The sequence below is a fragment of the Notolepis coatsorum genome (genome assembly GCF_963971535.1).
Source record: "Notolepis coatsorum genome assembly, chromosome: 7".
Lineage (NCBI taxonomy): Eukaryota > Metazoa > Chordata > Actinopteri > Aulopiformes > Paralepididae > Notolepis > Notolepis coatsorum.
Window position 1 is genome coordinate 119064 of NC_140171.1, and position 26701 is coordinate 145764.

Genomic DNA, 26701 nt, shown 5'->3' on the forward strand with positions numbered 1-26701 from the left:
ACTGTCCAGGTCCACTCCCACCACAGAGCTTGCTTTTCTTACCAGTGTAGTGATTGTAATGGTACATAATTCACCAAGTTTATCCAAATAAACTTAAACCCACGGAATGTTCCGCCCGAACATTCTGGAACCATTGTGATGATGTCATAGGCGAATGTTCTAGAACATGGGTGATGTCACCGTATGATGTCATGACCAATGTTCTAGAACATTTGTGATGTATGTATTCGGCAATTCTCTCAGAGTCTTGTTTATTTTGTCTGTTTTGGTGTTGCCCCCCAGCATACCACAGCAAAGAAGAGGGCACCAGCAACCACAGACTGGTAGAACATCTGCAGCAGTTTGCTGCAGACATTAAAAGACCGAGTCCTCTCAGGAAGAACAGTCTGCTCTGTCCCTTCCTGTAGAGGGCCTCGGTGTTGTCTGTCCAGTCCAGTTTATTGTTCATGAGAACACCCAGGAATTTGTAGTTCTCCACCCTTTCCACCTCCACCCCCCGGATGATGATGGGAATTGGGGGCTTCCTGCCGCTCCGCCGATGGTCCATCACCATCTCCTTCATCTTGCTGATGTTGAGCTGTAGGTGGTTTTCATTGCTCCACTCTGTGAAACTCTCCACCACAGCTCTGTACTCCTCCTCCTCCTCGTTGTCGTTGGTAATGTATCCAAGGGGTGGGGGGGGACACTGTACAACCGTACAAGCAAAACTGTACATTGGAATGACAAAACCATACTTGGCAATTTACTGTACATTGGCGGGGGTTGGGTTAGGACATTTACAGGGGCCAGTTTCGAATGCAGTCTCCCGTAGGTGTTCTTTGAGAGTGGTTTTGAAAGTGGTATAGTGATTCACATTCCTTTACAGCTTTGGGGTAGGGCGTTCCACATTGATGTGGCATAATTGCTAAACGTGTTTAGTCCCTTGTTTGAGCCGAATCTGGGTTTAACATGATTTGTGGAACTCCCTCTGGTGTTGTGATCGTGGTATTCACTGACCTTTGGGAAGTATTTTGACATGTGCATGGGTACCTTGGTCGTGTAGTGTATCTTGTAGACCAGGCCCATTGCAAGTTGCTGTACTCTGTCATCTACTCTAAGCCATCCTAGGTTGTCAAAGTGGGCAGGGGTGAGGTGGGTTCTAGGAGTAAGGTCAAGCAGTAGTCTGACCAGTTTGTTTTGAGATGTTTGTAATTTTGTTTTTAGCGCCTTTGAGGTGCTTTGTTACCATGAGGTGCAAGCATAGTCGTAGTACCCATTGGAATGGAACTGTGTGAATGTGAAGCAGGGCGTTCCTGAAAAAGAGCATCTGTGCCCAGCGAACCTACCCTGGGTAAATAAAGGTAAAACAAACAAACAGTAGAAACTGGTTTGCTGATGCGCCTCTTCTCACAGCTGTGATGGCTGTGGTTTCACACTGTGCTGGAGCCTCAGTCTGCACGCTATGCTAGCTAAACACGACATGTGCTTCTGCAACTCACACCACCTGCAAAACAGGGACAGGGACAGACAGTATGATGGTCTTAGACAGGGACAGGGACATGCAGTATTGAATTGAATTGAAAAACCTTTATTTATCCCAGAGGGGAGATTCAGATGTCCTTTACACTGGTTCTCAACTGGTCTAGCCTCGGGACCCAACATTTTCCTTAGTCATTAAGTCTCGACCAATTTTTTTTTTAACCACTGATTTATTTAAAAAGAAATTGCAGTAATACACAATCTTTCATGCACTGTTAAAAACATGAAATAAACACAAAAACGTGCAACAAAAGTGCAACTAGGGCTAAAAACCCAATGAAATAAAATAATAATAAATAATATATGCTGCTTCTCTTAGCAGACTTCTTAGCTTAACATAACAGACCTAAGTTTGGGGGAACTAATTGGATAACTGGGGTAACGGGTTGCAACAAAAGTGCAACTAGGGCTAAAAACACAATGAAATGAAATAATAATAATAAATAATATATGCTTTTAGCAGACTTCTTAGCTTAACATCCCAGGGAACTAATGGGATAACGGGATGTTGTCTGGGGTGATGGTAGACAAAGCAACTCTGCGAGGTTGTGCTCAATGTCCAATCTGTTCCTCTGCTTTGTCTTCAGCTGGACCAGAGCTGAGAAGCCGCTTTCACAAAGATATATGTAGTGCAAAAAAAGAAAACTGCAAAAAAAATTATATATTTTTTTGTAATCTTTATTATTATTTTTTTTTACACACACATCCGCGACCCACTCAAAATGGCCCCGCAACCCACTTTTGGGTCGCGACCCACCAGTTGAGAACAGCAATTTAAAAACAATAAAAACAGTTAATACATAACATACACTTATTAGTATGTGTTAAAAACAAGATGGACAAATACATAGGGATAAAAATAGCTAAAATAGAGCTAAAAGTGGTGAAAAGAAAAAGAAACAAGTCCAATCATGATGTTAAATAATTAAATGAATTGGTTACAGTCCACAACCCAGCTCCTCCAGTCCACGGCAGTTGGCCCGTCCTGGCCCTGCCTGGTTGTGGAGCCTGATTGCCACCGGCACAAAGGACTGCCCGAAGCGCTTTGTGGTATGTCGGGGGGGATACGTCTGTGGCTAACCGTGGACCGCATTGCGGTCAGCTCATCATGGAGGGGGTGGCAGGGGTTCTCAAGGATAGCGTACAGCTTCCTCCTCGTCCTCCCCTCTGCCACCACCTCCAGACTGTCCAGGTCCACTCCCACCACAGAGCTTGCTTTTCTTACCAGTGTAGTGATTGTAATGGTACATAATTCACCCACGGAACGCTTGAAGCCTTTCTCCAACGCGTTCGTGTTTCCGCGTCTCTGATTGGCCAGGTCATGTGACATGTACGCCCAATCGTGGGACCACACGTTTTTACACTGGTTAAGCTTAGGCGCTCTTTCGAAGTTGGTTAAGGTTAGAGTTTGTCTTAGAGCATGGCGATAGAACATTTGTGATGATGTCATAGCCGAATGTTCTAGAACATGGGTGTCACCGTATGATGTCATGACCAATGTTCTAGAACATTTGTGTAAGTATTATGTATTTGGCAATTTACACCAGCAACCACAGACTGGTAGAACATCTGCAAACTGCTGCAGACATTAAAAGACCTGAGTCCTCTCAGGAAGAACAGTCTGCTCTGTTCCTTCCTGTAGAGGGCCTCGGTGTTGTCTGTCCAGTCCAGTTTATTGTTCATGAGAACACCCAGGAATTTGTAGTTCTCCACCCTTTCCATCTCCACCCCCCGGATGATGATGGGAATTGGGGGCTTCCTCCCGCTCCGCCGATGGTCCACCACCATCTCCTTCATCTTGCTGATGTTGAGCTGTAGGTGGTTTTCATTGCTCCACTCTGTGAAACTCTCCACCACATCTCTGTACTCCTCCTCCTCCTCGTTGTTGTTGGTAATGTATCCAACGATGGAGGAGTCATCAGAAAACTTTTGGAGATGGCAGTTCCCGGAGCTGAAGCGGAAGTCTGAGGTGTAAAGGGTGAACAAAAAGGGTGCCAATACAGTTCCCTGGGGGTGATGGTCTTAGACAGGGACAGGGACAGACAGTATGATGGTCTTAGTCTTAGATCAGGGGTTCCCAAACCTTTTCAGCTCGAGACCCAAAAGAGAAATTTGGTGTTTCCCTGGGACCCAAACTTACAAAAATACATAATGAATTGCCATAACATACATTTATAAACTACTGATAAAGAACACAACAAACCATGAATTTCAAATGTATATGAAATGTATTTATTTAATTATAAAAGTACATCACAGCAATAATCAGAGTGTAATGTTAAGTTGCTCACCACCTCATAACATGTACATACAATCTTGTAACACTTTTAAATGAACAAACATGTTCTACTCTCCTTTCTATTTCTCACCCCTTTTTCAACTCCCCATTTCTTACCCCCCCCCCCCCCTCCGTCCCTCAACCTTAAACCCCAACATTGAGCAACATTCTGATTAATTTGTACTGACTTATTTTAAAATTCTACTGACCTGACATCATGCTAGAAGGGGTATAATATTTCATCTATGGCACAAGGAAATATAATGAGAGGTATGTGGCTGGTTGAAGTTTTCAACCAGCAGATCTATTCTGGGCTTGGTTTTTGGTAGACTGGTAGACTGAATCAACACACCTACAGCTTTCTTTTATTATAATTTTTTTTTTTAAATAAATACATTTCTTTTTTTATTATTATTTTTATTGGCGACCCAATAAAAACGCGACCCATAGTTTGGGAAACGCTGGCTTAGATGACCAGACGAGCGTTCCTGATTCAGTGATGTCACACTGTGTTCATGTTGTGTTAATAAACACTGCACTCTCTCATTTCCACTGATCCTGTCCCTGTGTTACAGTTGGCCTGATGGAGGCGCTGAGTCTGAGAGGCACGGTGGGAGGAGCCATCACATTCCCTGGCGAGCCGATCACAGAGACCGTAGAGGTGGCATGGCTAGTTTATCGAGGACACGGTATCGGTGTGGTTTCGAGGGGGACATTTATTCCAATAGGGAATAATTTTGTCGATAGAGTCAGAGTTCTGTGGGACAAAGACACAGGACTCTTTACAATCACGAAGCTGCGGACAGATGACTCAGGGGAGTATGAAGTGGATAAACGAGATGGAACTGTTCAAACATATTGGCTGGACGTCTACGGTAAGTCATGTTTCTTTACTGCGCTCTAGGCTTGGATGATGCTAATGTTCAAATCGAGAACAGATGCCTGTTTGAAGCTGCAGTTTAGTGGAAGCAATGGATTAATTAATGTATGAATGAATGGCAGGTTGTATGTTTGACTATGTTTGACTGGCAGGTCGTATGTTTGACTGTGTGACTGGCAGGTCGTATGTTTGACTGGCAGGTCGTATGTTTGACTGTGTTTGACTGGCAGGTCGTATGTTTGACTGTGTTTGACTGGCAGGTTGTATGTTGGAGTAAGATGACTTCTTTTAGAACATAATGGCGCATGTTTTAGTGACAAAGTTAACCTAGCTTAGCTTGTTAGCCCTTTGCTTTGAGCGTAACTGTCTGGGGACGCTTGGTCATTTCGGGTGGCGTGTAGCTTAATCCCAGCGGAAGAGTCGCAGAACGCTTCCGCATTCTTCGCCGCACGCCAGTACGGTAATGCGCATTTCCTTTTCCTTCGCCCAGGCGAATGAGATCCCCGCTTGGTTCGTCGCTTTGGTTCATATTAATCACATATTAACACGCTTTGGTTCATATTAATCACATATTAACACGCTTTGGTTCATACTAACGCACCATATTAGCACACATATATACAAGCGATGGACGCAGCAGGCGATGGACGCAGCAGGTGATCATATTAATCACATATTAACACGCTTTGGTTCATATTAATCACATATTAACCGCTAACGCGCCATATTAGCACACATATATACACGCGATGGACGCAGGCGATCACTGCTACTGTTATTCAGCTGCGCCGAGGTACATGATTGATTGATATGTACTTTACATATTATCCAAACGAGGACAACCGATCACTGCTACTGTTATTCAGCCACGCCGAGGTACATGATTGATTGATATGTACTTTACATATTATCCAAACGAGGACAACGCAGCTGTCAACTACTTTACATATTATGGAATACATGTATATTATCGCGACGCGATTCACTCGCTGTCAACTGTACTTTACATATTATGGAATACATGTATATTATCGCGACGCGATTCACTTGCTGTCAACTGTACTTTACATATTATCCAAACGAGGACAACGCAGCTGTCAACTGTACTTTACATATTATGGAATACATTTATATTATCGCGACGCGATTCACTCGCAACGCCATAATGTTATTTCCCTGTACATTGTAACGATAACACAACGCAGCTGTCAACTTTACTTTGTAACATTGTTTTTTCGGTCATTCATAAAATTGATTGAATGAAATTGATTGAATGAAAATAACAGATTGCAGAATGGGTACAATACAGTACGGCTCAATACACACAATTGTTAAGGGGATGCAGACCAGAGAAGTGAATTTCCTGTGAAAAAACATTTATTTTTTACAGTACGTTACACACACAAATGCTACATTATGACACATTTTACAAAGAAAGTATATTTAGATTCAAAGACTATTTTAATAGCTTTCTTTGAATACACGGTTTCTCGCGATAATATACATGTATTCCATATGTACCTCGGCGCGGCTGAATAACAGTAGCAGTGATCGCCTGCTGCGTCCATCGCGTGTATGTGATTAATATGATTAATATGAACCAAAGAATATGAACCAAAGCGTGATTAATATGAACCAAAGCGTGTTAATATGTGTCGAACCAAGCAGGGATCTCATGCGCATGCGCGCGCGAGCACCTCGCGGGCACCTTGCGAGCACCTCGCGAGCACCTGGGCGAAGGAAAAGGAAATGCGCATTACCGTACTGGCGTGCGGCGAAGAATGCGAAAGCGTTCTGCGACTCTTCCGCTGGGATTAAGCTACACGCTTTCGGGTGTGGTCTGCCTCCTCGGTTCATTGAAGCGTTTCTCATGGATCGTGGACGAAGCCTGGAAGAAAGATTGTTTTATATCCTTTCCCATATACTTTCTCAGCTGGTCTAGCCTCGGGACCCAACATTTTCCTTAGTCATTAAGTTGCGACCCAATTTTTTTTAACCACTGATTTATTTAAAAAAAAATTGCAGTAATACACAATCTTTCATGCACTTCTTAGCTTAACATAACAGACCTAAGTTTGGGGGAACTAATGGGATAACTGGGGTAAGGGGTTGCAACAAAAGTGCAACTAGGGCTAAAAACACAATGAAATGAAATAATAAATATATGCTTCTTAGCAGACTTCTTAGCTTAACATCCCAGGGAACTAATGGGATAACTGGGGATGTTGTCTGGGGTGATGGTAGACAAAGCAACTTTGCGAGGTTGTGCTCAATGTTCAATCTGTTCCTCTGCTTTGTCTTCAGCTGGACCAGAGCTGAGAAGCCCCTTTCACAAAGATAGGTAGTGCAAAAAAAGAAAACTGCAAATTTTTTTTATTTTTTTTTGTAATCTTTATTATTTTATTTTTTTTACACACACATCCCACTCAAAAATCGCCCCGCAACCCACTTTTGGGTCGTGACCCACCAGTTGAGAACAGCAATTTAAAAACAATAAAAACATACACTTATGTGTTCAAAACAAGATGGACAAATACATAGGGATAAAAATGGCTAGAATAGAGCTAAAAGACAAGTCCAATCATGATGTTAAATAATTAAATGAATTGGTTACAGTCCACAACCCAGCTCCTCCAGTCCACGGCAGTTGGCCCGTCCTGGCCCTGCCTGGTTGTGGAGCCTGATTGCCACCGGCACAAAGGACTGCCCGAAGCGCGTTGTGGTATGTCGGGGGCAGTGATGCCACAGATTACTTGTAAAAGTAATCTGATTACTGATTACTGATTACTCCTTTAAAAAGTAATCTAAGTTACTTTACTGATTACTTGATTATCAGAGTAACTTAGTTACTTTGAAAGTAACTAGGTTACGAAGTCGTCGTCGTTCCCCCAACAGTTTTTTTTTAAACGCTTTATTGAAAGTGCATAAATTGTTTTTAACTTGTTTCTCTGCACATAACGTAAATTGTTAAACTAGTGCTTCAGCTTCTGTACCATCAAGTATGGTAAAGCAACAGTCTATGATGCTCACAGCATTAGAGCAGCCAGCCAGTGGTTTTACAAAACCAGTGTATCACATCTAACAAATGCAGGCTGAACTATTCAATTATATCAACTGTAACTATAACATTGTTTTTATAAATGTCTCTCTATAAACATACAATCAGTCTCTCTTTAACATGTAAATTAACTGTAAATCTGGCAAATAAGAGCTTTTGCTCTGCCACCATCAACCCTCCTGTACCTAGTCGAAGCGTCGGCTAGTGTTGTGATTCCAGATGCTTTCAATGCAATTGGATGTGCTGTTTTTTATTATTATTTTTATTGGCGACCCAATAAAAACGGGGTCCCAGAGTTTGGGAAATGCTGCCTTAGATGACCAGACGAGCGTTCTTGATTCAGTGATGTCACACTGTGTTCATGTTGTGTTAATAAACACTGCAGTCTCTCATTTCCACTGATCCTGAATCTGGTGTCACCTGTGTGTTACAGAAACCAGCTCATCCGTTGGCCGGAAGGAGACAGTGAAGCTGACAGCCACCGTGGGAGGATCCGTCACATTTCTTGGCCCCCCCATCACAGTCTTCGGATTCCTAAGTTATAGAGTTATAACAGTTATCGCTAGGGTGACGCCGGAGGAAGGATTTGAGAGTTTTAGAGATAGAGTTCTGTGGGACAAGACAACAGGACTCTTTACAATCAAGAAGCTGCAGACAAATGACTCAGGGGAGTATACAGTACAAGATGGAGGTGTTATCGCACCTTATCAGCTGGACGTCTACGGTAAGTCATGTTTCTTTACTGCGCTCTAGGCTTGGATGATGCTAATGTTCAAATCGAGAACAGATGCCTGTTGAAGCTGCAGTTTAGTGGAAGCAATGGATGAATTAATGTTTGACTGGCAGGTTGTATGTTTGACTGTTTGACTGGCAGGTCGTATGTTTGACTGTTTGACTGGCAGGTCGTATGTTGGAGTAAGATGACTTCTTTTAGAACATAATGGCGCAAGTTTTAGTGACAAAAAGTTAACCTAGCTTAGCTTGTTAGCCCTTTGAGCGTGACTGTCTGGGGACGCTTGGTCATTTCGGGTGTGGTCTGCCTCCTCGGCTCATTGAAGCGTTTCTCATGGATCGTGGACGAAGCCTGGAAGAAAGACTGTTTTATATCCTTTCCCATATGTGGCCCAAGAAGACCACGGACCGTTTAGAAGTATAGCTGACATCGGGATCTCCCCACTATAATAACACACCATCGTGATGATGGGTTCATTGAAAGCTCTCCAGGAGTGGTGTACTGGTGTCGGATACAATGCGAAGATTACAACGCTGTGGACATAAAGAACATGCATTGAAAATGGGGGAGCCTGATGTAAACAAGACGAAAGTCTTTCTCTGGTCTGCATCCCCTTAACAATTGTATATATTGAGCCGTACTGTACTGTACCCATTCTGCAATCTGTTAATAAAGTTTTCAATCAATCAATCAATCAATCAATCAACATGTCAATGTCCATTCGAGACGGATTGGCTTTTTGTGCCATAATACACCGTCACAGACCCGATTTAATGTAAGTAACTACTACTAAACCATGATTGACAACAGAATGACGATTATTTCAACGAATCATCTGTGTAAAAATAATTGGGAGTGCTTGCTCATAAAAGACTGAGGAACTGTGATTTGACTAACATGTGTACATCATTTCAGTTCCACTAACTACAGAGTCGTTAGGCAACCAAAGTAATGGGGGACCCTGATGTAAACAAGACGAACGTCTTTCTCTGGTCTGCATCCCCTTAACAATTGTGTGTATTGAGCTGTACTGTACTGTACTGTACTGTACTGTACCCATTCTGCAATCTTAATAAAGTTTTCAATCAATCAATCAATCAATCAATGTTTGACTGTTTGACTGGCAGGTCGTATGTTTGACTATGTTTGACTGGCAGGTTGTATGTTTGACAATTTTTGACTGGCAGGGCGTATGTTTGACTATGTTTGACTGGCAGGTCGTATGTTTGACTGGCAGGGCGTATGTTTAACTGTGTTTGATTGGCAGGTCGTATGGTTGACTGGCAGGGCGTATGTTTGACTGGCAGGGTGTATGTTTGACTGTTTGACTGGCAGGGCGTATGTTTGACTGTTTGACTGGCAGGTAGTATGTTTGACTGGCAGGGCGTATGTTTGACTGTTTGACTGGCAGGTAGTATGTTTGACTGGCAGGTAGTATGTTTGACTGTTTGACTGGCAGGTAGGGCTGGGCGATATGGCCTAAATATGATATCACGATATTTTCTGACCTTTTTGCGATACACGATACACATAACGATGTTTTTCTTTTTTTCCCCAAACAATTCATTATGAGGCTAACCAAGACAGTATTTGAGTTTGCAAGCTAACATTAAAGACAAAATAAAATACCCATGCATTTAGCATTTTTATATTATATATTAAATTTAGATTATTGGATTATTAGATTATATATTGCATATATTTAGCAATGAGATATTATATGATTTAGATATGAAATATGATGAATTGAAAATGGGGGACCCTGATGTAAATAAGACGAAAGTCTTTCTCTGGTCTGCATCCCCTTAACAATTGTATGTATTTAGCTGTACTGTACCCATTCTGCAATATGTTAATAAAGTTTTAAATCAATCAATCAATCAATAGCATTTTAGCATTTTTATGAAACTACTGTATATTTGTATGTCTCTAAATGTTTTGATGAATTGAAAATGGAGGACCCTTATGTAAAAAAGCCGAAAGTCTTTTTCTGGTCTTCATCCTCCAGTCCACTGTTGTTGTATTCAGCTGTACTGTATTGTACCCATTCTGCAATCTGTTAATAAAGTTTTCATTCATTCATTCATTCAGACGGCAAACAGAATAATTTTGATTGACAGTCGAGTCTGCCAATTACGTTACACCGCTTGCACCCGCCCTGCTGTTCTTAGCACCAATCGGCAAGCGCGTATACATTTTTTACTTCCGCTTTTGTCCGCCATTGATTTTGACGAGAGCTCTACAACAACAACAACGTTAGATCCCCGCAGCCGACGTTTAGCTTTTAGCTCCGCAGGATGACTAAACGAGGCATAATGATTTTACTGCAACGAATGTTATAATAAAAGCCTTTCCATACATCTGTCTGATTGAAAACTTTATTAACAGACCTCAGAATGGGCATATCTCAGCACGGGCTGAGATATGAATGAGTAATGCTTGCTATCTATCTAGGTGGTCTTCGGACGTTGCTATGTTCGGGTAAATACGCTGATGTTATTGAACGTGTAACTATATAACGTTAATGCCACAAAACGAATGCATTTGTTAATCATAAGTAGTAACTTTGATGCAGTAGTGTGTGTGTGGGGGCGGCTTTGTTAAAAAGTTTGAACGTGTGGACCAGATTGACGCGACACAATCCTCTTGGGCAAAACATCACGATATCCACGATACGTTGAAAAAGTGTATCGTTAATGAACTGTACCCGATATTTATATAATATCATATCGCCCAGCCCTACTGGCAGGTAGTATGTTTGACTGGCAGGTCGTATGTTTGACTGTTTGACTGGCAGGTCATATGTTTGACTGGCAGGTCGTATGTTTGACTGTTTGACTGGCAGGTCGTATGTTTGACTATGTTTGACTGGCAGGTCGTATGTTTGACTGTTTGACTGGCAGGTCGTATGTTTGACTATGTTTGACTGGCAGGTCCTATGTTTGACTGGCAGGTCGTATGTTTGACTGTTTGACTGGCAGGTCGTATGTTTGACTATGTTTTGGCAGGTCCTATGTTTGACTGGCAGGTCGTATGTTTGACTATGTTTGACTGGCAGGTCCTATGTTTGACTGGCAGGTCGTATGTTTGACTATGTTTGACTGGCAGGTTGTATGTTTGACTATGTTTGACTGGCAGGTCTATCCTGTCTACACTATCTCTCTGCACTGGCTAACAATTCATTTCCGGGTCCAGTTCCGAACTGGTGTTAAGTTCTAAAGCCCTGCCTGGTCAGACACCGGGCTGCATGGCTGACCTTCTTCACCTGTACACTACCAGTCTTATCAGTCCACCAGTCTATCAGTCTACTAGTTTACCAGTTTATCAGTCTACGAGTCTATCAGTCTACTAGTATACCAGTCTACCAGTCTTATCAGTCTTCTAGTATACCAGTCTATCAGCCTACTAGTCTATCAGCCTACTAGTCTATCAGTCTACCAGTCTACCAGTCTACCAGTCTACCTGTCAGGTCCTCTCAATAACAACTATTAGCCTCTAAACCGCCTAAAAACCAGAGGTCACTTCAATGCAACACCCTCCTCTTAGTGCTGCAATCTGCACAATCCTGTTGTTGTTTTAAAAGCAGCTCAAAACATTTGTATTCAGACAGGCTTTTGAATGAATGGTGTCATTGATCCTTATTGTATCTGTTATTATGTGTGTGGTCATGTCTTTCTGTCCCTCGGCTAGTTTGAGCTTGTTTTAATCTCCTTACTTACTTGATACTGTCAGCTGCCGTGTTCTCTGTTTTATTGCGTTCTGCTATACAAATACACTTTACTTACTTGCTTACTTATCTACGGTCATTTCCTTTTTAATTCAACCCCCCCCCCCCCCCCCCCCCCCTCCCAGAGCCTGTGGAAATGCCCTCTGTGAATGTATCCAGCGTGGGCGATGGGAGCTGCACCCTGCTGTGTTTCGTGGAGAGGGGTGGAGAGACCGTTCTTCTTCACTGGTACCGAGGACTGGAGAGACTGACTGACGACACCAGCCACTCTGTTCTGCTGACGGTGGACAGGCAACGATTCAACGTCCGTCACAGCTGCACGGCTGCCAGTCCTGCTGAGAAAAAGACGCGCTGGGTCGACGTTGCACTGTCCTGCAGCCTTGGCCGCACTAGTAAGAAATACAAATATTAATGTGGGCATGTGGGCCCTCTTGAGGACGATTTCTCAACTGACACTTTTGGCGACCTCTAGTGGCTCGGGTGTGCATATTCTCTAATACAATATATATATCGAATTAAAGCCCTATGTGTTGCCTATTGATTGCGACAAAATCCGTTCAGCGGTTCTCGAGTTACATGCCGATATGTGAGGCGTGCGCCGAAGTACGCGGTATTGTACAAATACCACTCCCGACTCCCGGTGCTCTATTTGATTGATTGATTGATTGAACATTTTAATTAACATATTGCAGAATGGGTACAGTACAGTACATCTCAATACACACAATTGTTAAGGGGATGCAGACCAGAGAAAGACTTTCGTCTTGTTTACATCAGGGTCCCCCATTTTCAATTCATAGTGACATTTATGACTGTTGAGAGTCACAGCCAGCGTGACCCAGCATTTGCCATCCTGTTCCCCCTCACAGAGGATACTCGCCGAGTTACCAGAGACTTGCAGAGGTACCCTGTCCAACCTGTGGGTGAGGGGGTGGCCGTGGTCCAAGAGGCCAGGGGAGGTGTCAAAGGTCACAGACAGCGTGACTAAAGAATGGTGACCTCTCTGACGTCAAGACCCTCCCAGCAGAACCGGGGGTGGGGAAAACCCAGAGGGAATCGTCCCACACATCGCCAGCAGGCCTTTCATCCTACAGCTATTCCTATGGCTCCGTATATTAGAAATCATGAGTAATGGGGATGATTGTATTAAAGATCTTACATATATCTATTTAATCTAGTGTGTATTTTAAACTTGATTACAGAACAAGTGTGCCTCTGTTTTAAGTGTGGAATGAACTAAAAGGCAGTGATTTATAAAAGATATCTTTTTTTCCTCCTTCTCACGGGTCAACTTACATTCTAAAGGATTCTAAAAGATGTTAGAAAATATACCCAGTGTCTGGTTGTCTTATGTATAAGTTAAGGCGAGACACCCCAGGTGAATAGGCAAATATACTTTTTTTTGTTGATTTTGAGATTTTGTTATATTTTGCTTCCTAAACATGTCTTCTATGAAACTAGTGACAATAAAACATCAATAACACACATTTAGTTGTTTATTTGACTTAATTTTGCCTTATTGCATCCATAAATGTACACATATTTAATGGGGAAGTGCCTCATTTGCATATATAACCATACAATTCAGAAAACTTGCAATATATTTTTTCTTAGTTTATATGTACATAACAAACTGGGAAAGTTTCATAGTGATATCTATTCAAATATTTTTAGCCTATTAGGGGGTACTACACTGTACTACACTGTAGCCTGTGTGTAGTTCTGTTCAGTTCAATAACATCATTATTATTATTATTCAGTTATCAGGCATGTGTTTAGGTTGTCAATTACTAATGGTTTGATTAGGTATTGTGTTTGTAAATAGCTGTTTAAAAAAAAATTTATGGCATTTTACAATACCGAACTTTGAAGGCGTTTTCCCAAAAATTTGTTTTAATGAGTTTTTCCTCATACTCTGAGCCAGAAATCTCCACTTCAGTAGCACCCACATACACCAAACTTTCCAGTTCTATTCATATCTATGTTCTGAAGGTATTTACATCTTGATACACTGGACATCGATCGGTTGCAAATAACTCGATAAACAACATGATTTGGACGTATATATTATTATACAACCTGGAAATGGATCGCATATATCAACATTCCATAATCAAGAACTTTCTGCTCCATGCGGACCACCCAACGGTCAGAGGAAGCTACGGTAAGTTTTAGCGTGTTTGAATAATATGATCCATATAAACTGCTGTGATCTATGTATCGCCCATACTACATAAATTATTTAACGTCGGCCACGGACTTATAAACCCCCCCCCCTCCGGTCACCAGCAGATGATGCAGAAAACGATAAAAACATATTTATACTTTAGACCGTATTTTAGTATGAATGAAAAAGTAGAACGTTGCTACATCCTAAGTGATGGATTTGCATATTTAAACATACAATTTCAGGAAACTTGTAATACAAAAAATTCTTGTCTTAATATAAGTAATCAACTGCACAGTAAAATTTGCAGTGTCAAATTAACACTTAGTCAAATTTAACACTTCCAGAGTGTATATGACTCCAACTACGAATAGTGTTAAATTGACTCTTGCTCCTGTGTTAACATTTTTGAGTTAAATTAACTAAATAGATTACAAATTTAACACTCGCTTACACTGTATAGTGTTATTTAAACTTAACACTAGGTTTTAACACTTGATAGTGTAAATATTATTCTCAGAAGTGTTGATAATTTACTCTTCTGTGATAACAAATTAACTCTGAGTTGAATTCCAATGCTCATTAACACTGCATTGCATTATTAAAAGTTAACACTGAGGTCAAATAACGTTAGGTTATGGCTATAACCAAGTTCTGTGAGTATTGGTGATGCTCGGCGTCACTACTGCACTGTACCTCGCTCGTGCACGCGCACTGAATAAAAAATTCCACAATGTACCTTTATATCCCAACATTCGTCTGGCCACACCCCTATCAGCTTACCTACATAAGCAGGGGTGGGGCCACATACTCTCCTCCTTCCCAAGCTTTCACCACAAGGTGAGATCAAGGGCAGCAGCGGCGTCTGACGCCGAGTGTCACCAATACTCACAGAACTTGGTTATAGCCATAACCTAACGTTCTGTATCGTATGGCTCCGCTCGGCGTCACTACTGCACAAGGGAGGCCGAGCGAGAGCCATCGGCCGACAAATATACCCAGCTGAGGCCCCCCACAACCATCAGATCAGGGAGGGCCGAGCCCCCCCGACCTGCCCTAATGGAGGGCACCCCCCCTATTGGAGGATCACGGGAGGGCGACGGATCCGACCGTGCGAAGAGGCACTCAAGCAACTCAACGCACAGGGTGAGCAGACCGTGGCCTGACCCCACGACTACACACACGCACAACCCGCATGCCACCCGGGAACGAACGGAAGGAACAACCTCGTTACTGCCCCCAGAATCACGGGGTCAAGAGCAAACCCAACCCCGTGGCAAGGCCGTAGCAGCGGAGCGCGAAGGAAGACCCAGACCCACTGAAGGGACTGGATCCCCTGGAAAACGGGGGCCCGGAGAGGTCAATGACGCCAGGCATCAAGACCCCACCAGGCGGTCACTTAGTGACACCGCCCCCCACATCGCCAGCGTATTCGGATAAGGCCCCTCCAAGAGCGGGCCCTTTCCCCCCAATAGCACACCGCCTGGCACACTGACCCTGCAGAACAGGCAGTCAGCATGGCCGTAAGTACACAAAAAAGGTTAACCAACGGAAGCAGGCAGCGCACCGGGGAAAACCAGGCAACATGCTGTAACCTGAGCCTGGAGCACTGCGGACGAGACAGGCGCCAAAGGAGTTAGCTGAGAACAGCCCCCCCGGCGGAAGGGGCGTATGCTGGCGTTGTTGCATGACCAAGCCTCCATTAAAAAAAAACCACCCAGAGGGGTTGAGGCAGAGAAGGCTGACATGATTGGCAGACGACATGAACGTGCAGGGGCACACTCAACCGGGTAACCCGGGAGTTGACACTGCTCCAACACACCAGGGAATCAACCACCCTGTCGTTACCCTATGCGGTGGTTGTTCCTATAACCCCTCAAGAAAAAACTCAAACACACCTGCGGGCATAACTGGCTATACCGCAGTACAAGTGTTTCAGTTTTCAAAAAAGGGTTATTCCAGGCCTACAGGTCGACGAAACATTACTTCGGACCGGGCCCGGCGGCACAGGAAGCACAGGGTTACCAGAGGAGGTCCAAGACCACCCCAACAGCCCCCTCTTTGCCACGCGTGAGAGAGGAGCGAAAATAATGGAGAACCAGCCCCAAGCACACCGCACTTGGTATTCCCAGGCGGTCTCCCAACCAAGTACTAACCAGGACCAAACCTGCGTTGCGGCCGAGATCGGACGTGTACAGGTTGGCATGGCCGTAAGCCATTACGACAGTGCAGAGTACAATATGTACCCAACAAGGGTCTCCATAGCGCCTAACCCTGTGACACCCGGACCGACCTGGCATTTTCCCCCCCGAAAAAAGCACAAGTCCCTCAGGGTACCAGAACAGCAGATCTGCATCCCCGGCGGACAACGGGTTAACTGACCTGGACCAGCGTGACCAGACCAGTCCCGTGTCCTAACCACGCCGACATGCCCACTCCAGGAGAGGGGGTAGGTATGCGTGTCGATCTAAAACATGAAAAGAGGGCGCCACCCAGACGGTCCTCATTTAGATCGTGCTCAGTGGCCCACCCCAAGGGCGTGAGACCCCTCTACCTATGTTCAGATCTATTCCATTAACATCCCCCAGATATGAACGAGAATTCATCGAGACAACCTAGTAAACTGGCGCTCGGAAGAGACAAAACTCCATCCCAGTTGCCCTATAAAAACGCTGTTTTAACAAGCAACCAAGGCGCACTTAGCCCCTGTGTGACCCTGTAACAGAAACACACCGAGCCAGCACTATGTATGCGTCGAGACCCAAACACATGAATGGATAGTCTATCAAGACACCAAACATTGTTCCTCCAAGTCGCCTGGGAGAACGACACGGAGCCGTCGTGCTTCATGTACCTTCCTCTTTTTATTCAAAAAAGAAAGAACACAGACTGACATGAATCCCCCTTGACGCAGGCTGAGGGTAAAAATCTTTTACATTTTTACATCCCACCACCCTCCCATAGGGAGGAGACGGAAATCCCCAGAGAGACTTCCCACGCAAGCTGTATAGATTGAAAAGAATATATTGCAACATTGAGCTATGTAATATTTGGATTAGGGCTCTCCGAGGAGGATACACTGAACCAATACACTCAATAATCGAATTGAATCGAATACACACACAATAGAGCAGAACTCCTTATCGAAGTTCTACTCATCTTGACAATCTGAGGAGGAGGCTCTGAACTCTGAGGAGGCTCCCTCACAGGGAAGGAGAGTCCTAACTCACAGACGGCCCGTGTTACAAAGGATCAGATTAAACCGAATATATATATTTATTGATTGATATATATTGAATAGTATTTGTATATCGTTTGATATCCCTTGTATATTCCTTGTACATATACACGGAATGTCCCTTTAGCCTAGTCCAGACCATAATATTTCATTCTCCTATTGGACAGCGGTCCACAGGCGCCAGGGGCCATGCCCCCAGAGCCAGGTTCAAAGTCACCGTTAAGACATGTCTGTACATGCCCGGCCTTGCCCAGGAATACGGCGACAGAAATGAGGTTGGCACTAGTTTGTTCACCGGGCATATAAATATAGCGCAGGTGAATACAGAAGCACTTAGGAACTAAAGTTGAAGCCTCACCCACGATACAACGTGCGGTGAAGTATGGCCTGTTTGGCCCCAGAATAGAGCATTGAGACCGCGTGCGAATTAATAACTGAATTGTCAGAGTTTGGCGCTATACCGTCGAGTGCGACATATTTCTATTAAGTCAGTAATAGTCTATTTGTGTATAGTGTATCGTGCGGCTAAAGTTCTACAGTGACCAGCATCACCAACGCTTCCTCGTACCAGCTAGAGTGCTTATCCAGGCTGGGCTGCTTTCATGGCGCTTTCACCCGAGGAGACCTAGACGAGAACCGTGTGGACATGTACACTGGATTAATCTACCCGACGACTACATAGCCCTTTGCGGCTGGAATATATTTGCTTTGGTCCTGTGATTTATGGAGCGGAGAATCTACCCGACGCCTACACGTGTAGGATTTACCCTGTGGGGAGCCACGTCGAGCCTGCGCCTCAGAGAGCCTGAGGCCGGCTAGCTTTCTTCACTGTGGAGCTACAGTCTACGGAGAACAGCTGTATTCGTCTGTGGATCAAGAGGCTACTGCACCGTCTCCTGTATTTGGAGTCTCCTTAGTCATCGTTGACCAGACGTTCTACTACCGACAGATCCCCTACCCCTGCTGGCCTACAACCGGGGGGACCCTTCCAGTATCTCCCGCTATATATTACTAGTGTACCATAGATATAATTCCCTAAGATTCAGGTTGTATAATTGCCTCCTGCGTAACCAGAGAATGGACATTCAGTATTGATTTGCCTACGCACATTTCATTTGCCTTATAAGCGCAATCCAAAGTGACCAGAAGTATTATGTACCTTTTGCTGCAATAAATACTTAATAATTACTTTGTGTGGAACCGATTTCATTGTGGGAAGTGTTCATCATATTTAGATATCATGTACTGTATGGCCAGTAATTAAAGTACATAAAGCGGTAGTGGTTTAATGATACCATACTTATCAATACAGTCAGGGAATTGTACCCCTCAGTTACAATTGGTCCTTCGAGCCGGAGGGTAACTAGTGTAATATTAATATAGTGGTATTAATATTGACATGGCCTATGATGAACACTCCACAAAACGGTCCTCCTAAAGTAGATCGCCCGCAGCGTAGACGGCAGACACCTCAGTACTTAGAGGATTACGTTGCCAATATACTACCTAGCCTTCTACAGACGGTAAACGCGGAAAAAGTAGATAGTAAAATTATGTCCGACCCTATCGACCAGGCTACCCCGCCAATAGAGGCCCTAGTGGGTTCTAACGTAACTGACCAAGCTCACGGTAGGGACCAGGAGGGACCCGACACGACTTTACCCCCCGCCAAGACCGAAGAAGTAGTCCCCGGAGAGCTCCAGGATAAAGACAGCCCTCCAGGGATGGAACTCTACCCGCTACAAGAAGAGGAGAGCACCCCGGAGATGGACCTCCAGGACTCGCCACAGGAGAACAGATCTCCAACGAGTACTGCCAGGAGCGGATCACCTCAACCAGCGTCTTCCCCCAGCGAGGCGGACAAGATGCTGGCACAGGCATTCCTCGCCAGCCTAGCAGCCTCAACAGAGCGCGATCGACTCCAAGCACAGACGCTTAGTGAGCGCGAACATTCTTCCATGGAAAGAGAACGCCTTCAAGCGCAGCAACGGAGCGACGAAGATCGTATACGTCTAGAGATTAGACGCCTTCAGACGGAAGAGAATATGGTAAGGGACCGGGCCGAAGCCCAGCGCGCCGCCGCCGAAGCCCAGCGCGCCGCTGCCGGTGCCCAAAGAGAAGCAGAGCGCGACCTCGCTCTCACCAAGCGCGAAGCCGAGCGCGACCGATTACAAGCGCAGATAATGGAGCAGCTGATCGCCAGGGCAACACCCCCTCCCTCCGCACGGGGTTCCAGGGCCTCGTCAAGACAAGGGTCAAGGGCACCCTCCCCTACCCGATCAAGCGACCCTGAGCCCGACCACCAGAGAGAGCCTATACCCCCCTCCGAACTCCTTCCCCGACCGGTCCAAGTGAGACCCAGCTACAAGGAAGAAACGGTCTACACCGCGGAGAGGCTAAATAGACGACTACAGGATCTAGAGGACCTGCCAGAGGAAGAAGAAGAGGGAGAGGAGGAGAGTCAAGCCCGACAGCAGCACAGTACTCCACAGGACCAGGAGGTCCAGTACAGCCCAGGCTCTACCCCCGCCGCTCTGCGCTACAGACCCCCGACTCAATTCACGGGTGAGCTTGACGCACGACCAGCCCCGAGGAACAGCACCTGGATACGCGGGCCATGGTACCCAGCAGGTACCAGCCCACCAAGAGGCGTAAGAGGAGACTCGCCTAGGAGGCCTCTCTCCCAACGCTCACCGATGTGCCAGCCATCCATGGCATCATACATTGGCACACCGACGTTTCCGGACTTCACCCACGAGAACAGAGCACAGTACACGGAGCTACGAATGTGCTTAGAGACAATGTTGTCCGATGTAGCTGACGAACCGTACAAGTATGCTATCCTACTGAAGCACCTCAAGGTGCCCCGAGCGCACAATATAGCGCTGGCCTATGCCAACTCTACTACCCCATACACAGCGGCTCTAGCAGCACTCGACCAAAGATATGGACGCATATGGGACTACGTAATACAAGAGATAAGGCATATTGACCGCCTACCCCCAGCCACAGACAATCGCTCACTAGATGACCTGTCTATCAAGGTACAATCCCTGGTAGGGATGCTGGGGGCGCAAAGAGAAAAGGGTATGCACGAACTGTACGCAAACTCTAATGTCGAGAGGATTTTAGAGAAGCTTCCGCCCGCCCGACAAGAGCGCTTCAGGCGGCAAAGAGACCACCGTGATCCTAACGGTCCCGAGCCATCCCTCCTAGACCTAGCCGACTTCCTGGCGAGAGAAGTCAACAGCCTACGGTTGGATACGTTCATGCGGAGCACCCCAAGCTCCAGAGAGGGACCTAGGAGAGCAAACGATGGCTGAAGATTGGTGACCGTCATGCACCATCAGAATCAGTACCGAGCAGAAAGAACCACAGTACCCCCTCGATGAAAGAGAAGTGGAAGATGGTGTGCCCGTACTGCGAAAAGGAACACTGGTTGTCACAATGTGACACGTTCAAGAAGATGACCGCCGACGAGGTGAGTCAATGGATAAAGTCCAACCGACGCTGTTACCGATGTGCGCGCAGTCACATGGCAGCCGATTGCCGCTTAAAGAAGAGGTGTAGTCGGTGTGACGGAGCCCACCTAGATGTCCTACACGACAGTAACAGAAGAAAGCCTGCACCCTCAAGCAGCACAAAGGCAAGTGTTATGTACATTGACCCCGCCAGCAGCGGGGGCGCCCGGGTGCTCTTAAAGGTGGTCCGCGTAACACTGAGTTACCAAGATAAGGTCATGGACACTTACGCCGTCCTTGACGACGGGTCAGAGAAGACCCTTCTCCTCGCGTCCGCTGCGGCCCAGCTGGGGCTGCGGGGGAGCGAAAACCAGATGACGATTCGGACAATAAGAAGAGATCTAAAGACGATAAAGGGCGAGAATGTCTCCTTCACTATCGCAGCAAGCGGGCAGCCAGAGAGACGGTATAAGATTAATAACGCTTTCACCAGCCAAGAAATAGGCCTGTCACAGTACACCTACCCCATCGCCAAGCTGATGGATAAATATGTGCACCTGCGTCAACTACCTATACCGCTCATAGACGGTGCCACCCCGACCCTGCTGATAGGCTCCGACCATGCAGACCTCATCGTCCCGATTGACCGGGTCCACACAGGGCCCAGAGGCTGTCCTGCAGCAGTCGAGACCCGCCTAGGATGGACATTACAAGGCCCCCTCGCTAAGTCTCTTAACCGAACAGCAGCCACTAGCTGCCTCCACTCCAGAGTGACAGAAGAAGACACCACCCTCCTACAGCATGTCGAGAGGCTATGGACACTAGAGACAATGCCCTTTAAGAACGAAAAGAAAGACATTCGTTCCAAGGAAGACATTTACGCTATAGCCCTCCTCGAGCAAGGGACAAAGAGAGTCAAAGTCAACGGAGTGATGAGATACGCAACTCCACTCCTGAGGCGAGAGGGTATGCCTACCTTCCACGCCCCAAAAGAAGCGATGGAGCGGTATCTATTGAACACAGAGCGGCGCCTAGCCAGAGACCCCGCTCAAGAGACGGTGTAGTTCAAGTTCAAGTTCAAGTTCAAGTTCTTTAATAGTTGTCATACAGAAGTACAGAATACTTTCATACAAAATGCTTCTTACTGTTACGCTCCAGAGACTGTGCTAGACAAGATAGTATCAAATAACATAATAACATAATATAGCATGAATTTAGATTCATGAGCTGAGATTAACAAGCTAATCACAGCGGGACACATAAAGAAAATTGACATTAAAGAGGCCGATCAGACCGAATCATGGTACGTGCCGCACCACAAAGTCCACCACAACGGCAAGGATCGTATTGTGTTCAACTGCAGCTACCAGATCGGATCACAAAATCTGAATAAAGAGCTCTTGCCCGGCCCAACACTCGGCCCCTCTCTACTAGGCGTGTTACTACGTTTCCGCCAAGACAAGGTGGCCATCAGCGGCGACATCAAAGGGATGTTCCTGCAGGTGAGACTAGTGGAGGAGGACAAGCCCCTGCTGCGGTTCCTATGGAGAGAGATGATCGGGGATGAGCGACCAGCCATCTATCAATGGGAAGTCCTCCCTTTCGGAACCACATGCAGCCCATGCTGTGCTACGTTTGCACTGCAAAAACACGTTGCAGAGGACCCAGCAGCTGACGAAGAGGTCCGACAAAGTGTAGGAAATAGTTTCTACGTGGACAACTGTCTGAATATCAAATGGTTTGAAGTAACACAGCTGAAACTGAGCAACCCCCTCTAAAATATCATGCATGATATCTACAGAGAAGTTGGTGGCTGTGTTGAAATACTGAAGTGAATTCAACAGACAACTGCGTTTCACACCATATGAGGTAGCGTAGGATCTGTCTGTATAGTTTGACAGTGTTGTGCTTGCATCTCAACAGTTCTTAGTACAACAGCCGGATCATCTTCACAGAATAAAGTCTGAAAACGAGCTTTCTCAATGTAGCAGGGTGGATTATCCCTGCTTCGTGGGAACTGTGGTGCACGGTCACTAGGTAGCGAGACACAGTAGAACTCTGGCTAGCTGCACCTCTGTCTTTGGGGTTTGGAGCGTCAACTGGAGGCTGGCAGTGGGAGTGTATGAGGCCCAGGATTTACAAACCTAGTCCGGTACTCTGGTCTTCCTCCCTCTTCCAGGGCAGTCAGCAGTACTCCCCAACACGCCCTCACTCTCACCAATTGTCCCCTTAGCAACCCCCCACACCTAATGACTGGATGGTAAATAAATAACTTGGTTCCCCCCGCAAGCAGTACCCTCCCTCAGTAACACCAGAAACCTTACAGTAGGAAAGGGAAGGTTAAATAGGAAGGGGTTAATAATATATATGTTACCCGTATCAAAAGGGTTAAGATTAGGCTCAATAAAAGACACACACACTGTGCTCCCATTCAGTCTGATTATTATTGCACCATTGTTCTCGTTACACAATAGTTACGGTCTGGTGATTATTGCACCATGGTTATCATTACACAATAATTACAGTCTGGTAATTATGTAATTACGCCCTAGGCACCAAATGCTCTCGCTGTACCCAGACTAAGTGCTGCCACAGTATCAATACCTTCCCTAAGGGTTTACATATACTGCTCTAGTACTCTGTAATATGGGGAAAGAAGGGAGAACATAGGGGAGGAATAGAAGGGTTCACTGAATGGGAAAATATTATTACACCAACACGGTATCACACTCAAAAGAAATAAACAGAAAGTAAAGGGTGGGCCCACAAAATACCAGTAAAAGTCCTATCTTAATGCCGGCATGTATTGTTTGGGGTACCCCTATGGAACGGTAGTAGCAACGTTAATTTCGCCCGCAGGCTGCACCACACTGTATACTGTATAATGGCTCGGGAGCTTCAATGCCCATTTGTACTCATCCGAAATGGCCGCCTCGCCGCACCACTGTTGTCCGGAGAGCAAGATGGTGTCGAACGCTCTCGGTGAGAGTGCTAGCAGGCGGAGCTGGGGCAGAGAGGCAGCGCCGGCTGAGAGCGTGTGCTGAGTGATGACGACCCCTGCTGGATGGGACGAACTCCCGTAGGCTGCAGGCAGCCAGGTGCAGGTCTGGTCGCCGGTAAACGGCACACTGATTGAAGGCAGCCGGAGCAGAACGGTTGTAGGCCCACACGCGTCTCGGGGCTCGCACTCTATACCGCACACAGTAACTACTATAACCCGATTGTTAGTGCTTGGCTCTGCACTGTTTGCTCACACACTATCGATGGTACTTCTAAGATATCGCGTCCACTAGCAAGTACTTCCTATCACCCGTCGCTATCCCACGGGGCTCTCCAACATAACTTCTGCAACAGGGCTCTCCCAAGCCCCCGTCCGTTGCGACTGTCCGTATTCAAGTTCAACGCCGAAGAGGATCTCCTTCCGTCTTCCTCCCCCATATATCACGTCCCATCTCTCTCCGACACTCTCTGCCAGACACCGCCCCCTGCTGGTCCCGCCTACTAGTCACACAGGGCAGGGTGTTGAATATGATCCAGCGATACTGTGTACGGTCCATACTCCAGCCGATAGAAGGAAGAGAAACTCATATCATTGCTCGTGGGAATATCAATGATGTCTTTGTGTACAAAAGGGATATAAAACACAAGTCAGCAGTTCTGAATAATAGACCATATTTTTCAGACTGCTACATTTCCCCCCACTTTGAACTTGCTAAGTCCTCTGCAAGTTAACAACAACACCAACCAACGCATGCATGAAAACGGTCCTGAGACCAACAGTTTCACACATCGATCGACACTCACACCTTATGCTAACAGTTTCTCACACTCCTTCATGAGTTGGACACACTGTTCAACAAACACACTCTTGAGCACGTAGTCCTGGCGATACCGAACGGGTAGCCGACCTCTGGTGCTCCTGTGGGGCCGGGCTGGTTCCACTCTGGGGGGTTCCACTACCCCCACCTCCGACTCCGTGTCGGATTCTTCTGTGTCCGTAGGTGGGTCATGGACCACGGCCTCGCCCTCCGGGGCCATCGGTGGACCGCCAGCGGCCTCTTCTTCGACTCCGTCTCCGCCTTCCTCCCCCTCTTCTCCTGATGGGGTCGACTCCGCGTCTGACCCGGCGTTCGCTGCCTCTTCAGGGGCGTCCCGCCCGGGCCTGGGGTGGTTACACGCCCTAGGATGCGGTCCTCGGCGGCACTCGAAAGCGTCTCCACTGTCTGATTCGGACGAGCTCTGCAGCGCCACAGGGGTCTGTCGAGGGGCTCTCACCCTTGCTTCCGGGTCGGAGGCTGGAAACGGACAGGTCTTGAGCTGGTCTCGATGCACGGCAGTGCATGTGAGCGGATCGGAGCGTGAGCGGCGCGGGGCGCGGAGCGGTTCACTCCTCCTCCTTCACTCACTCCTGTTAGAAAAAGTATCGACGCCATTGTTGTTGACGTTAGCTTACATGCTAACGTTAATGGCAGCGACCATAGCATTGTGGCTCGGCTAGCCTATCATCGCTTAATAGAGCTAGTGAATGGATAAACAACGTTATTTAACATTGCAGAATGGGTACAATTACAATGTGGCTCAATACAAACAATTGTTAAGGGGCCCAGGGGGTGTAGACTGTTGTAGTTTGAGCTAATTTACACCATGCTCAAAAAAAAAAAAAAAAAAATGCCGAGCAATCTGGCGCGGGGAGCGGGGAGCGCTCGATTCAAGGTGAGCGGGGAGCGAGCGAAGAGCGACTTGGGGGCGGGGTCAACATGAGCGATTAGCGGAGCGGACCAAGCTTTAAAGAGCGAAGAGCGGATTTTTCGGCCGCGCCGATCCGCTCACGTGGCCTGATGCACGGTCCTCTCGGGACCCCCTGTTTCAGGCCTGACTGTGAACACGGGTGTCCCTTCGTGGCTCTGCTTCACTACCACGTACGACGTAGGCTCCCACTTGTCCTGTATCTTGTTACGGCCCCGGGTTCGGTGGTCGCGTATCAGGACCTGGTCCCCAGCCCGCAGGAGTGCACCTCTGCTCTTCCTGTCATAAATCCTCTTGCGCCGATGAGACGCCTGCTTCGCCGTGGCCTCGGCAGCGGCCTTTAATCGCTCGTGATGACTCTGTACCCACTCGTCTAGGTCCCCCGCTCCCTCCTGGATGACGTCTCGGCCCCCCAGGACATCTCGGGGCATTCTGGCGTCCTTTCCGAAGAGCAGGTAGAAGGGGGAGTACCCCGTGGAGGAGTGCACGTGGCAGTTGTACGTGAGTACCAACTCGGGTAGGTGCTCCTTCCAGTCTCGCTTCTTCTCCGCGGGCAGACTCCGCAGCATGTCGTGCATCGTCCGGTTGAACCTCTCACATTGCCCATTCCCCTGGGGATGGTAGGGCGTGGTGCGGCTCTTGGAGATTCCGTACAGTCGGCAGAGTTCCTTGATGACGCTCGACTCGAAATTACGCCCCTTGGTCGGCATGGAGTCGGGCAGGGCAACCGTAATACACGAACCAATGCTTGATGATGGCGGCGGCGGTGGTCTTCGCCGTCTGATCTTTGGTCGGTATGGCAATAGTGAATCTGGTGAACATGTCGGTCAGTACCAGTACGTTCTCATAGCCACCCACCGACCTTTCCAACACGGTAAAGTCCATAGCAAGGACC